A 12,884-nucleotide genomic window follows, 5' to 3' on the forward strand; every position below is an offset into this window, starting at 1 on the left:
ATGAACTAGCTGGTCCCAACAGCTGGCCTCTGGGAGGCTGCACTCAAGAGGGCTAACCTCCAGAGCATCAGGCAAAATGTGCTAAGGAACCCATCTCTATAAGGACAAAGCCAATACTTACTGATCCTTATCAGTCGTTCCCAGTTGACTGCAGCCACAGGCAGAAGCAGGAAAGGCAGTGCCAGCTGCAGAGATGAGATACCTCTTGGCCTCAGAAGTATTTGCAGCCTGCGATGAGGACCCTGTAAGCCACGTAGTGCATTAGAGTCGGTTCCATCATTTTGCAAACATTTGACCTCCCTCCCTGAGATCTAGATCCTGTGTCAAACACAAGGAAGATCACAAATATGGGAAACAAGCTTGTTCTTGGGGTGAAAAACACCGATGGCCAGGGGGAAATCTGTGCTGTTGAAGTTTCATCATTTTCTCTCTCCTTGTAATTTTCCACCTTTGCTGCCTGTACCCAACACTTCTACTACTGCATGAGATGCTGAACTCAGTAGGCTAGAACAACAAGGGGCAGAGGAAGTTAAATGTAACCTCCTTAGGAAACAAAAGAAAAAGTAGTAAGGAAATAAGGAAACAGACTCACTCTTTGTTTTGGCATCTCTAAGAGGTAATGTTGAGTGGATGGTCTCAAAGGTCCTCCCAATATGATAACATGACTCACTAGTCATCAGAAAAAAGGAAGGTAGAATACAATAAAATGCCAGGTTCACCCTTCAAATGAGAAAAGCGCAAAGAATACAACAATACCATGCATCAACAAAAATATGGCAGGGGCTGGGAAGGTGGCTCAGTGGTAGAGTGCTTGCCTTGCATGCCTGAGGCCCTGGGTTCGATTCCCCAGCACCACATAAGCAAAAAGAAAAAAGCCGGAAGTGGCGCTGTGGATCAAGTGGTAGAGCGCTAGCCTTGAGTTGAAGAGCTGAGGGACAGCACCCAGGCCCAGAGTTCAGGCCCCACGACCGGACCCCCAAAAAAACAAACAACAACAAAAATATGGCATAAGCCAGATACTGGTGGCTTGTGCCTGTAATCCCAGCTACTCAGGAGGCTGATCTGAAGTAGCAGGGTTTCCCAGTGAGCCTAAGCAGGATAGTTCATGAGTCTTTGATGACTAATTAACCATCAAAAAGCCAGAAGTGGAGGTATGGCTTAAGTGACAGAACACAAACCTTGAGTGTAAAAGCCAAGAGAAAGTTTAAGGTCCCAAGTTCAAGGCCCAGTATCAGAATACACATGCGCACAAAAACACATGGAATGACCAAGATCACATACACAATGCTAAATGAAGTGTAAATTAGCATAACCTGTGTGGAGAACAATTCACTTACTAGAATAAAGTTGAACAAATTCAACAGGGCCTTTATTCAGAGTCTAGGATAACCCGTTTGGGTTAAATACATAAAAATATGAATTACAGAATGCTTCTTTTGGTGGAATTAAAAACAATTTCCATGTCTAGCGGTGTATAAGGGAAGTACACAATGCACTTGGGTGGTCTAACAGCTTAGTCTTCTTTGCATTGCTAAAACAAATACTTGAGGTGAATCAGCTTATACAGAAGAAAGGTATTATTTCAGTTTAGTTTTAGAGGTTCCAGTTCAGGGTCATTTGGCCCTTTGCTTTCAAGTCTGTGGCAAGGAGTACCACCATAGTGGGAGTATACACATAATAGCCAAGGAGAGAAAAAGACAAGGGCTCAAGATCCCAGGATCCACTTCAAGAGCAAGCTGCTCCCCACGCCCCACCATTGACCTACCTTCCCTTCCATCAGGCTCTTCCTCCTGAAGGTTCCACTTCTCTTTCCTAGTGCCTCTGACTTGTCACTTGGCCTTTCACACATGAGCCTTATACGATATTCCAGATACAAACTCTAGTATCCAATTCACAGCAGTTAAAGGGATAAATAGTACTTGTATAGCTCCTCGTTATGTTTTTGCAAAGAACAGATAAAATAAGAAGTTGATCAATATATAGATCATTCCTGAGAATCAGAAAAGAAAAACAAAAGGGGAAAAAAAAGACTTTAAAAACCAAGTAATTGGGCTGGGAAGGTGGCTCAGTGGTAGAGCCCTTGCCTTGCATGCCTAAGGCCCTGGGTTCGATTCCTCAGCACCACATAAGCAAAAAGAAAAAAGCCGGAAGTGGTGCTGTGGCTCAAGTGGTAGAGCGCTAGCCTTGAGCCGAAGAACTGAGGGACAGCGCCCAGGCCCAGAGTTCAGGCCCCACAACCGGACCCAAAAAAAGACAACCAAATAATTTTCTGACCCAGTAAAGAACATAGAGCTCAGCAGAATCTCGGCAGAAAGCACCTCCAGGAAGCTCACACACAATAGGGTTTTGCAAATAACAAATAAAGTTCCCTAAAACCTACTGGATACTATTGATGATTTCTATTAAAACTTACTTATTAGTAACACAAATTATTTTAAAAGCTATCATTACTGGAAAGCTACTTTTCGTGCTGATTTACAGGCATTATTTCATGGACACTCCTTAGTGACTTTCTCTGACAAGCATCTCACTTATATATTACTGCATGGAAACAATCCTAAACCCAGTAGTTTCAAACAATAACAATAGTTTTAGTCCTCTTAGAAAAGGGCCAGGGTTGGTCTGTGTTCAAGCAGAGTCAACTAAACCCAGGCTTTCTGGATGATCCACTTGCAAGACCGTCATTCACATGGTCAGGATTGGTCCCAGGCATTTACCAAGAGCTCAGCCAGGCCTGAGGGCCACAGGGCTCAATGATTCCCACATGGGTGTGGGCTTCCTCACAGCATGGCGGCTGGATTCCAAGAGCAATACATGTCTAGGTGCTTAGCATTTTGATCATAGAGCTTTGCTAGGAATATAATAATCGATTTCACTACAGTCTGTCTGTCAGTCAAGGCTGTCACAACATAATCCTGGAGACCAAAGAGAAGACACATCAACCCTACCACAAGGTGAGAGGAGTAAAAAGGGAGCAGTGTGGGAAATGTGTGTCCAGAGATCCATGCATGGCTATCTTTGGAAAATTCAATATGCTACAGGGTCCTTGGTATCATCTCCATTTGGAAAATGAAGAAACTGTGTCCTACACAGACTCAGACACAGTTTTCTAGGCAGCACACAGCTCACAAGGCAGAGTCCTTGCCAGCAACTCTCCAGCCTTCTAGTTCTTCTAAAATTTCTCCTGTAATTAATCTGGCCTGGATCACCTCTACTTTCCTTTTCTGGGAAGGGTCTATGTCATGTCACTAACAGGAAGATGAAGGTAAACTTCCCATTATGGGAGATTTTGCTAAATGAGATACCTGTCCTTTCTCCTCAACTAAAGTCTGAACTGCTTGCAAGACAGGAAGCAGCTCAGTAATACCTTGTATCCACTTGAAATTTGATCCGGTTCCATGGGCACAACAGGAGTTCAATGAACTCCTATTTGAGATGCACCTATTTATTTCCAGCCTGGGTCTCTGACTCTCCACTACGCTATGAATAAAAGGCACAGGGAGAGGGGCTGGAGGCCTGTTTATACCTCCTACTCTACCTCCTCATCCCTCAACTCACATATAGCCCCTCATGTTATAATCCTTGAATGAATTAAGGAATGTATGCACGCATGAATGAATGACAGATGGATCTAAGTGGGGTAGTGTTCCAGGTTTATCATCACTTTCTTGATCCAAACTAGCAAAATCTAGCATAAGAGATAGACAATGCCTTCTCATTGGGACCTCCAAGCCTAAGACAAGGCAACCTGATGTTTTGGTGGAAAATTAAACCCAGTGGGCCTCATGTTGGAAAGAAGCAGATAAAGATGCATCATACAGAGGATGGCAGTGCAAAGAGTTTTTAGCTGAAAGAGAGAAAGGATGTAAGCTTTGTTGTTTTCATTTTATGCTGGTACTGGGACTTGAACACAGGATCTGTACACTGTCTCTTAGCTTATTCACTCAAGACTTGTGCTTTACTATGTAAGCCACATCCCCATTTCTAGCATTTTGGTGGTTAATTGAAAATAAATGTATCATGTACTTTCTTGACCTGGCTGTCTTTGAACCGTGATCTTCATAGCATTATAGAGGTGAAACACTGCTGCAATCTTTAAGCCTGCTCATCTTCTCTGACATTTTCTAACACTCTCCTTACTGGGATCCTGTGGTTAAGTGCAGAAGACACAAGGATAAGAGGAGGAGGAAGCAGTCAGTGTTCCCTGATGCCTTCTCTACTCCATGCTGTCTGCTGAGTAGAAGCTTGGGCGTTTACTCCTACTTAGACAGTTTCATAATGAAATGAAATGGGGCTGGGGGAAGGCAGCTGCAACTGGAAGTAGGGACAAGAAGTAGCTGAGATGCAGCAACCAATTCCAGTTCACCAAGATTCTACATTGGAAATCCCACAGTTATCCTGAACTGTTAATGGAGTAACTCAGAGGTTCATTCTCCTTTACCACACATCTCTGTAAATAAATAAAACCCTCTGGCTTCTACTTACCATGCCAATCTAAACCTGGTTTCTCCCATCTACCACACTTTCTTGGTTTGAAAAGAAATCACTGCAGGAAGGTACACACATTTTTGTTTCCCACAATGAGTGGCACAATGAATTGTAACCGTGGAGCGATCGTGGAGAAAATTTTCTATTTTTCTATTTTTGCCTTCTCAGAGTTCCTTCAGCAACAATTAATTTTGCTGAGTCTTGACCCTTAAGGGTCTTAGAGGGAGGTCATAAACTGACCTCAATTGAAATGCTGAATTGAAATCTCTTTGTACAACTACTGAATAATATATGTATGTATGTATGTAGATTTATAAAACATTTACTAAATAGCATGCTGTGAAAATAAATGAAGAAATAAGAGAGAGGTAATGCATTCTCTTGTCTAATTTCTCTATTGTGTTGAAAGGTATCTTTTCATAAACACAGTCTACCAAAATATTGGGTACTAGTGATGACTCACACCTGTAATCCTAGCTACTCAGGAGGCTGAGGTCTGAGGATCATGATTCCTAGCCAGGCCAGGCAGAAAAGTCCGTGAGACTCTTATCCTCAATTAACCATCCAAAAGCCAGAGGTGGAGGTGTGTGTGGTCAAGTAATAGAACTCCACCAGCCTTGAATGAAAAAAGCCAAGTGAGAACTCCTGAGACCCTGAGTTTAAGACTGTTGAGAGAAAGATTCTTATGATCAGTGAGCATAGTTTTTTCCTTGTCTGGTCTGTAGTAATTTGCTGTGCTTTATCAAAGGCACTCAACAAGCACCTCCACAGTCTGCACTTCTCAGCATGGTAGGGGAACAAAGTCCCTGCATGGCTGCAGCTGTGTGACTACTGAGGAGGGAGCTTGAGTCTTCCTCCACTGTGAGGCCCTGCCTGGGGATTCAGGTCCTGGCACCTTATCAGCTGCCTGGCAACACCTCAGTCATGAGGTAAAGAAGGATATGTTAAGATGGTAACAGAGCTGGGAAATTCCTACCACCCACTGATGTCCCAGGCTCAAACAGCAAGGCAGGCCTCAGTGTCTGTGATGACATGTGAGAGGCCAGGTGCCTGCAGGTACCATGGAAAGCCAGCACTCTCTCCACTCTATAAGCACACCACCCTGCTGTGCCCTGAATGCCTTTGCTCCTTTATGTGCTTACTACCTGGTACTTTCCAGCCCTTACAGCATGTTTCTTCTTCCATTAAAAAAAAAAAACACAGAAAAAAAAAACATAATCAGCTCCCATTCTATGATCACAGCCTCATACTTTGAACAAGAACGCTAAGGGACAGCATCCAGGGTCTGAATTCAAGCCCCAATACTCTCCTGTGCATCAGTGCTGCCCAGGCCTTTTCTAGACCCAATTATACTTCTATGTCTCTTAAAGTCACTGCAGCTTAGTCTTATCTGAAGCAAGAATATCAGCTCCATCACAGGTCTGCTGTGCTCACTCTGCTTCATCAAATATGGGTTAACAGAAACAAACAAACAAACATTTAAGTATTCCTTTTAAGCCAGCAGGAAGGTCTCACACATTTCTTCCACATTCTGGGAACTGTTCACTCAGGTTTCTCATCCAAAATCCTATCCCTGAAAAATCTGTAGCTTCCTTTGGGAAAAATCTCAACACAATCTTTGTAAAGCCTCCCCTGAGCCTCCTAAGGCAGTGGAGAGAGTTCAGAACTCCAGGGATGTCTTTGGAAATGACCTTCAAGCCACTGACTGTCTACAGTGTGAACTCTGACAGCTCCCCACCCCCAGGCCTACGTGTTAGGTCTGATGGCAGCCTGGAAGGTTCTAGAACCTTAGCAAGAAGGGCTTAGTGGAAGGAAGTCAGGTCACTGGAGACTTGTCTAAGGGATGGTGGGACCCCACCCCTTCCTGTTCCTCTCTTTTTGCCTCCTGGCCACCATAAAATAGGCAGCTTTGCTCCATCCTGTGCTTCCACCATGAGGACTTGCTTTGCCACAAGGCCCAAAGGCAAGGGGCCAAGACACCAAGACCCAAATCCCTGAAACCGAAATAAACCTTTCTTCCTTAGGGTTTGGCTGATCTGGGTGTTTTGTCACAATGACAAAAAGCTGGTAACACAGGTGTGGAGCCGACCCTATGGCTTTCCTAAGTCAGACTGACACCCAGACTGCTCCTGTCAAGAATATTAACCTATGTACTTCGGTGGAATCAAATGGCTTGACTCATGGTCAACCTTTTTACAGTTCAGTTGATAGCATAATAATAAAATCTCTGTAATGAGCTGTATTCACTGAGGAGAAAAAAAGTTTTCTTTGGTGGTGCTGGGGTTTGAACTCAGGGCCTCCCATTTGCTAAACAAGTGCTCAGCCAATTGAGTCACTCCAACACTGGCTTGATGCAGTATTATTTTTGTTTGTCTGTTTGTTTTGTTGGTCATGGGGCTGAACTCTGGGCCTTGTTGCTGTCCCTGAGTTCTTCAGCTCAAGGTGAGCACTCTACCACTTGAGCCACAGTGCCACTTCCAGTTTTCTGGTGGTTAATTGGAAATAAGAGTCCCATGGACTTTCCTGCCTGGGCTGGCTTTCAACCATGATCCTCAGATCTCAGCCTCCTGTGTAAAGAGGATTACAGGCATGAGCCACCAGCACTGGGCTGCAGTTTATTTTCAAGGTGAGGTCTCAATTATGTCCCAATCAATGTAGACTGTGATCCTCCTATTGGTGCTTCCCTTCACAAATGACAGGCATGTGCCACCAAGCCCAGTGACTGATTGAATGGGTCTCAAGAACTCAATCTGCACCTCCCAAATAGCTAGGATTACAGGCTTGAGCCATGACATCTGGCTGAGGAGCACTTCATAAAGATATAAGTTGGGCTCAGATTTTTCCCAACTTCTGGACTTGAGGCAGGGAGCTCTTTGCCAATGAGGACAGACACAGAGAGGGTACTGCATTTTGGAAGGATTTGCACAGTCCTAACTTTAAACCCTCACTGGCCAACTTGCCTTACCAGGTACCATCTTGATACCAGACACAGAACAAAGAGGAAGAGACTGGCACAGATGAAACACTCCAATGGCAATCCCAACTACAAAGGAGGGGTTGGTGTGAGACACTTTTTTAGCTTATTATTTTTATACTGAGGTCTACTAGAGATCTAACATTCAGTTACCACCCCCTCTACCTCCCCCACCCCTCCAAAAAAACACCCCTGGCTAATATACTTTAAATCTTTCATAGAATTGCTTCTTGGTTTGGAGATAGCTTCAATGTGTCCCCCAAGCCTCTCAAACTTCACCCCCCACCCCCCTACACCCCAACCCTGGCAGTGTGCCAATGTTAGGAAGGACTGAGGCCTTTAAGAAGAGAGGCCTGAGATGTACATTGAGAACATCCCAGTTGGCTGCCAGTCCCAGCAGAAATTAAGACCCCAGGCGGGAAAAGTGGTTCAGTGGTTGAGTGCTTGCCTTGCCTGCATGAGGCCCTGGGTTCAATTCCTCACCACCTCATAAGCAGAAAGCCCAGAAGTTGCCCTATGGCTCAAATGGTAAACCACTAACCTTGAGTTGAAGAGCTCAGGAACAGCACTCAGGCCCAGAGTTCAAGCCCAATGAACAACCAAAAAAAAAAAAAAGACCCCATTTCAATCAATAAGCCCCATCCCTGAGCTTTTGTACTTAAGGCTAGCGCTCTATACCACATGGAGCCATAGCTCCACTTCTAATTTTCTGGTGGTTAATTGGGGTTGAGAGTCTCATGGACTCTATAGGCTTGGCTGGCTTGGAACCATGATCCTCCACTCTCAGCCTCCTGAGTAGCGACTGTTATAGGCATGAACAACCAGCACCTGACATAAAGCAAAATATTTTTACAGAAAGCTTCAATCCATCAGCATGGTCCCTATTTCCGACCACATGTACTATGACTTGGTGGCTCTAAGCAGCTCCTGCCACAAGCTGGCAGACACACAAAAACTGTCACTCCACTCTGACCACAATCAGTCCCTGGGAATCACGGGAGGCTCAACTTGGAAGAACACTGTGTAGCCAGCAGATGGTAAACTAGACACCAGTACCACAGCCATCTCCATGGCTGTTGTACCAACCAGGTGAGCACTCTTGCCCTCTCTCCAGGAGCCAACCCTGAGCAAACCTTCTGCACAGACCACACTCATCTACTCCTACTGCTTTATCTCTGCCTGCATAAAGCCCTCAGGATGACATGAGCAACTTGTCTGACTAGTAAATTCAGTCAGAAGTCTTTCCCAGTGGTCGTATTTATGAACATTTGCCTTTTTTACACAAAAACATTCCTGCCTACTTTGCCAACTCAATTTCAAGGACTGGGACATCCTGCATAATACATGGCTAGCTTTCTGTACACTCACTGAGAAATTTGCCATTCACCTGACAGAAAGAAAAGGACTCAAAGAAATTTTGGTCTACGATGAGCAAACTGGTTCTATTCCCTGTATTCCACAAATCTAAAAAGTGAATTCCTACACTCAATTGGAAAATATTTGGATTTAGAATACCAGATCACAATTACTTAACTGCTTCAGTAAGTTTTCATAACTTACACAATCCATAGCTAATCCTTAAACCTTCTGTTTCCAAAGACACATTTGCAGCCTCAAAAGAGCTTGTTTTGCAGGACTAGTACTTTAGTGGCCAGTCTTCTATCTAAGCAGTAGTTCCCAAGAACACTCACTGTTCTTGTCATCCACAGGAAGATCACCTAACAGCAGACAAGTCGTTGTTCTTCATTTCACTTATTCTAGGAATTTGTGTGTGTGTGTGTGTCTTTGTGTGTGTGTGTGTGTGTGTGTGTCTGTGTGTGTGTGTGTCTGTGTGTACTGGGGTTGAAAATCAGGGCATTGTACTCTCACTTGGTTTTTTCACTCAAGCCTGACTAGCACTTGAACCACACCTCCACTGACAGCTTTTGGCTGATTAACTGGAAATAAAGAGTCTCATGGACTTTCCTGCCCAAGCTGGCTTCCAACTTCAATCTGCAGATCTCAGCCTTCTCAATAGCTAAGATAATAGGCACGAGATATCAGTTCCTGCCTAGAAAACTTTCTTTGTTAAAGCAAACATTTTTATGTGAATCGATATCAGCAGTGCACCATGTAAGAACCATCATTTTCAAGGATTTAGCTTTCTTTTAAAGAACTTACTTTCTTTCTCAGCTCTATTCTCCAACGGTTCTTGATTTAACTCACAGAAGACAGTAAGTCCAGACACCACATTTCCTAAACAAAAAGATTGTTGCTTACTTTTCATAAAATAAAGAGGTTTCTGAAAATGGCCACATTTGGGGTTTTTTCTTTTTGCCAGTTTGTTTCTAAACTACATCTTTAGTTTATAAGCCATTTGCTGGCATGACTCCCTCTTCCCTAGAAGTGAATGTTAGTCTTCTCCTTCACCTCTTCCTCCTTCTTCCTCTTCTTCCTCCTTCTGCTTCTCTCTCCCTCTCTCAACTTTCATAAAAATTGTCCTAAATTTGAGAGTTGACATGACAAATTCTGATCCCATGCACATCCAGCTGCCTTCTTTTCATATCATTATTATTTGGGGGTCAGTTATGGGGCTTGAACTTGGGGCCTGGTAGCTGTCTCTAAGCTCTTTTTTGCTCAAGGCTAGCACTCTACCACTTTGAGCCACAGCTCCACTTCCCATTTTCTGGGGGTTAATTAGAGTCTCAAAGACTTTCCTAACCAGCTGGCTTTGAATCACGATCCTTAGATCTCAGCCTCCTGAGTAGCTAGGAACACAGAGTGAGCTACCAGCGTCCAGCTAAGCCACTTCTAACCTCTGTGTTTCTTCCTTGCTATAAGCCATGTTCTCTTTTGTCTACCTTCTGTCTCTTAAACATCATGACCACTCTCAACTCAGGCACAGAGAGATCCCTGGGGATCCTCTGGCTTTTTATGGAGGAGGTGGCCAGGCCAGCCTGGCAGGAGGCTCCTTCCCAGAAGACTTGTCCAGCTGCTATCCTTCATCACAACCCCTCCCCACCCAACACACACACACACACACACACACACACACACACACACACACACACACACACACACACACACACACACACACACACACACACACACACCTCATCTCACCATGACAGGCCTGGCTGCACAAACACACACACACACACACACACACACGCACACACACACACACACACACACACACACACACACCTCATCTCACCATGACAGGCCTGGCTGCTCCTGGCAGCTGAACCACCTGCTCCTGCCTGTTGCCTTTGACACCACATCCAGGGCTTCACCCAGCCCCCAGATGCACCTCAGGGCTCTCCAGGCCATTCCTGCCCACACATTTCTAACTTGACTCCTGTGTGCTGAAGCTGGCAGCAGCTCACTGGTCTACCAAGACCACACACCTGTTAGCAACTGCACATTGCAGGCTCAATTCTCTGCAGTGACAACCACCCATGGATCTCACCACTACCCAGTGTCCCAGACCCAGGAAGAATGTCTGGGTTAGGACTTGCCAGTGTGTCTAACCACAAAGATGGAATGCTCTAGGGATGCTAGGAAGCAAACAGATACCACAAAGCCACTTAAGGTGACAGGACACTTACTTTTCTTTTGACTGACTTTAGAAAAATAGGCTCTGGGCTCATCTAGCCTAAGCATGAAGGGCAGTGGTGACTCATACCTATAATCCAAGTTACTCAGGAGGCTGAGATCTAAGGATCATGGCTCAGAGCTGGCCCAGGCAGACAAATCTAAAACACTTGTATCTCCAATTAATTAGCAAAAAGCCACAAGTGCAGCTGTGGCTCAAATGGTAGTGCACCAACTTTGAGTGAAAAGTCAAGCAAAAGTTCTAGGCTCTGAGTTTAAGACCCAGTATTTTATTACGGTACTACATGAGTTATAACATTTATAAATATAATATTTAATATTATGTTATAAATAATATAATATTGTTACAGTATTATAATAATAACAATAATAAATCAATAATAACAACAAAACAAAAAGGGCTCAAGATGTAGCTTGGTGGGAAAGCACCTGCCTAGCAAGCATCAAGTCCTAGGCTCGAACTCCAAACTGCCAAAATAAAAAATTGTGAAAAGTTTCCTGAGATTGAACCACAGCTTTTAAGTCACTCACTTTTTAACATTAGACCTATTACTTCCCTTCTCAATACTCCTGTTTTCTCTTCTGTCCCTAAGGTAAAAACAATGCCACAAACAAAACAGGGTCAAAAATGATGTAAGCATCTTAGAAAAAACCTGATATATAGTAAGATATCATATAATGGCACCTCCGAAGAGACCACTTACTTCTTACATTCTCTGTCTGGACACTTCACTGGTCCCTTAAAAAATGTTGGGGATAAGGAAATGAATGGCTAATGAAGGTGGTCCATGCCCGTAATCCTAACTATTTGGGGGGCTAACATTGGGCAGGACTGATCTAGGCAGGAAAGTTTTCAGCTTACCTTTGCCACTGAGAGTTGGGTAAAGTGGTACACATGTGTAAGCAACAAGTGGAAACTTAAAGAAAACAGGCAGATGACAGTCCATGCACATAACTGGGCACGAAGTGAGAACCTAGCTCAGAAATAACCAGCACACACAAATTCACTCTCATACTTGGTTGCTAGACCTAGAAGGTAAACATATAAGTAAACACATACCAAATCCTGTACCTAAATATGTGATCAATCTGATTAAAGTACCATAGATGCATGCGTGAAGGGCCATAATAAAGTTCCTGAGAACAAGTGCCATGAACTTTAACAAAAACATTAGGAAGCAAGGTCACAACAAGTTGGAGAGACTCGACAAATGGGACTACCTTAAAATAAAAAGCTTCTGCACAGCTAAATCTATTGCAACCAAGCTAGAAAGACAACCAACTAATTGGGAAAAAATATTTACCAGCAATATATCAGACAAGGGGTTAACATCCTGTATATACAGGGAACTCAAGAAACTAATCCCTCCCAAACCTAACAAACCAATTATTAAATGGGCAAGGGAACTAAAGAGGGACTTCTCAAATGAAGAAATAAAAATGACAAAGAAACACATGAGGAAATGTTCATCATCCCTGCTGGTGAAGGAAATGCAAATAAAGACAACCCTGAGATACCACCTTACCCCAGTCAGAATGTCCCACATCCACAAATCAGCCAACGACAAATGCTGGAGGGGATGTGGAGAAAGAGGAACCCTATTACACTGCTGGTGGGAATGTACACTTATACAACCACTTTGGAAAGCAGTCTGGAGGGTCCTTAGAAAGCTAAAGATTGACCTCCCTTACGACCCAGTCATACCACTTCTAGGCATCTACCCTGAACAACAGGAACCAATATACAAGGACACGTGCACCTCCATGTTTATTGCAGCACTGTTCACAATAGCTAGGATATGGAAACAACCCAGATGCCCCACCA

Source organism: Dipodomys merriami, unplaced genomic scaffold (genome assembly GCF_024711535.1).
Source record: "Dipodomys merriami isolate MVZ:Mamm:240054 unplaced genomic scaffold, mDipMer1.0.p SCAF_94, whole genome shotgun sequence".
NCBI classification, from domain to species: domain Eukaryota; kingdom Metazoa; phylum Chordata; class Mammalia; order Rodentia; family Heteromyidae; genus Dipodomys; species Dipodomys merriami.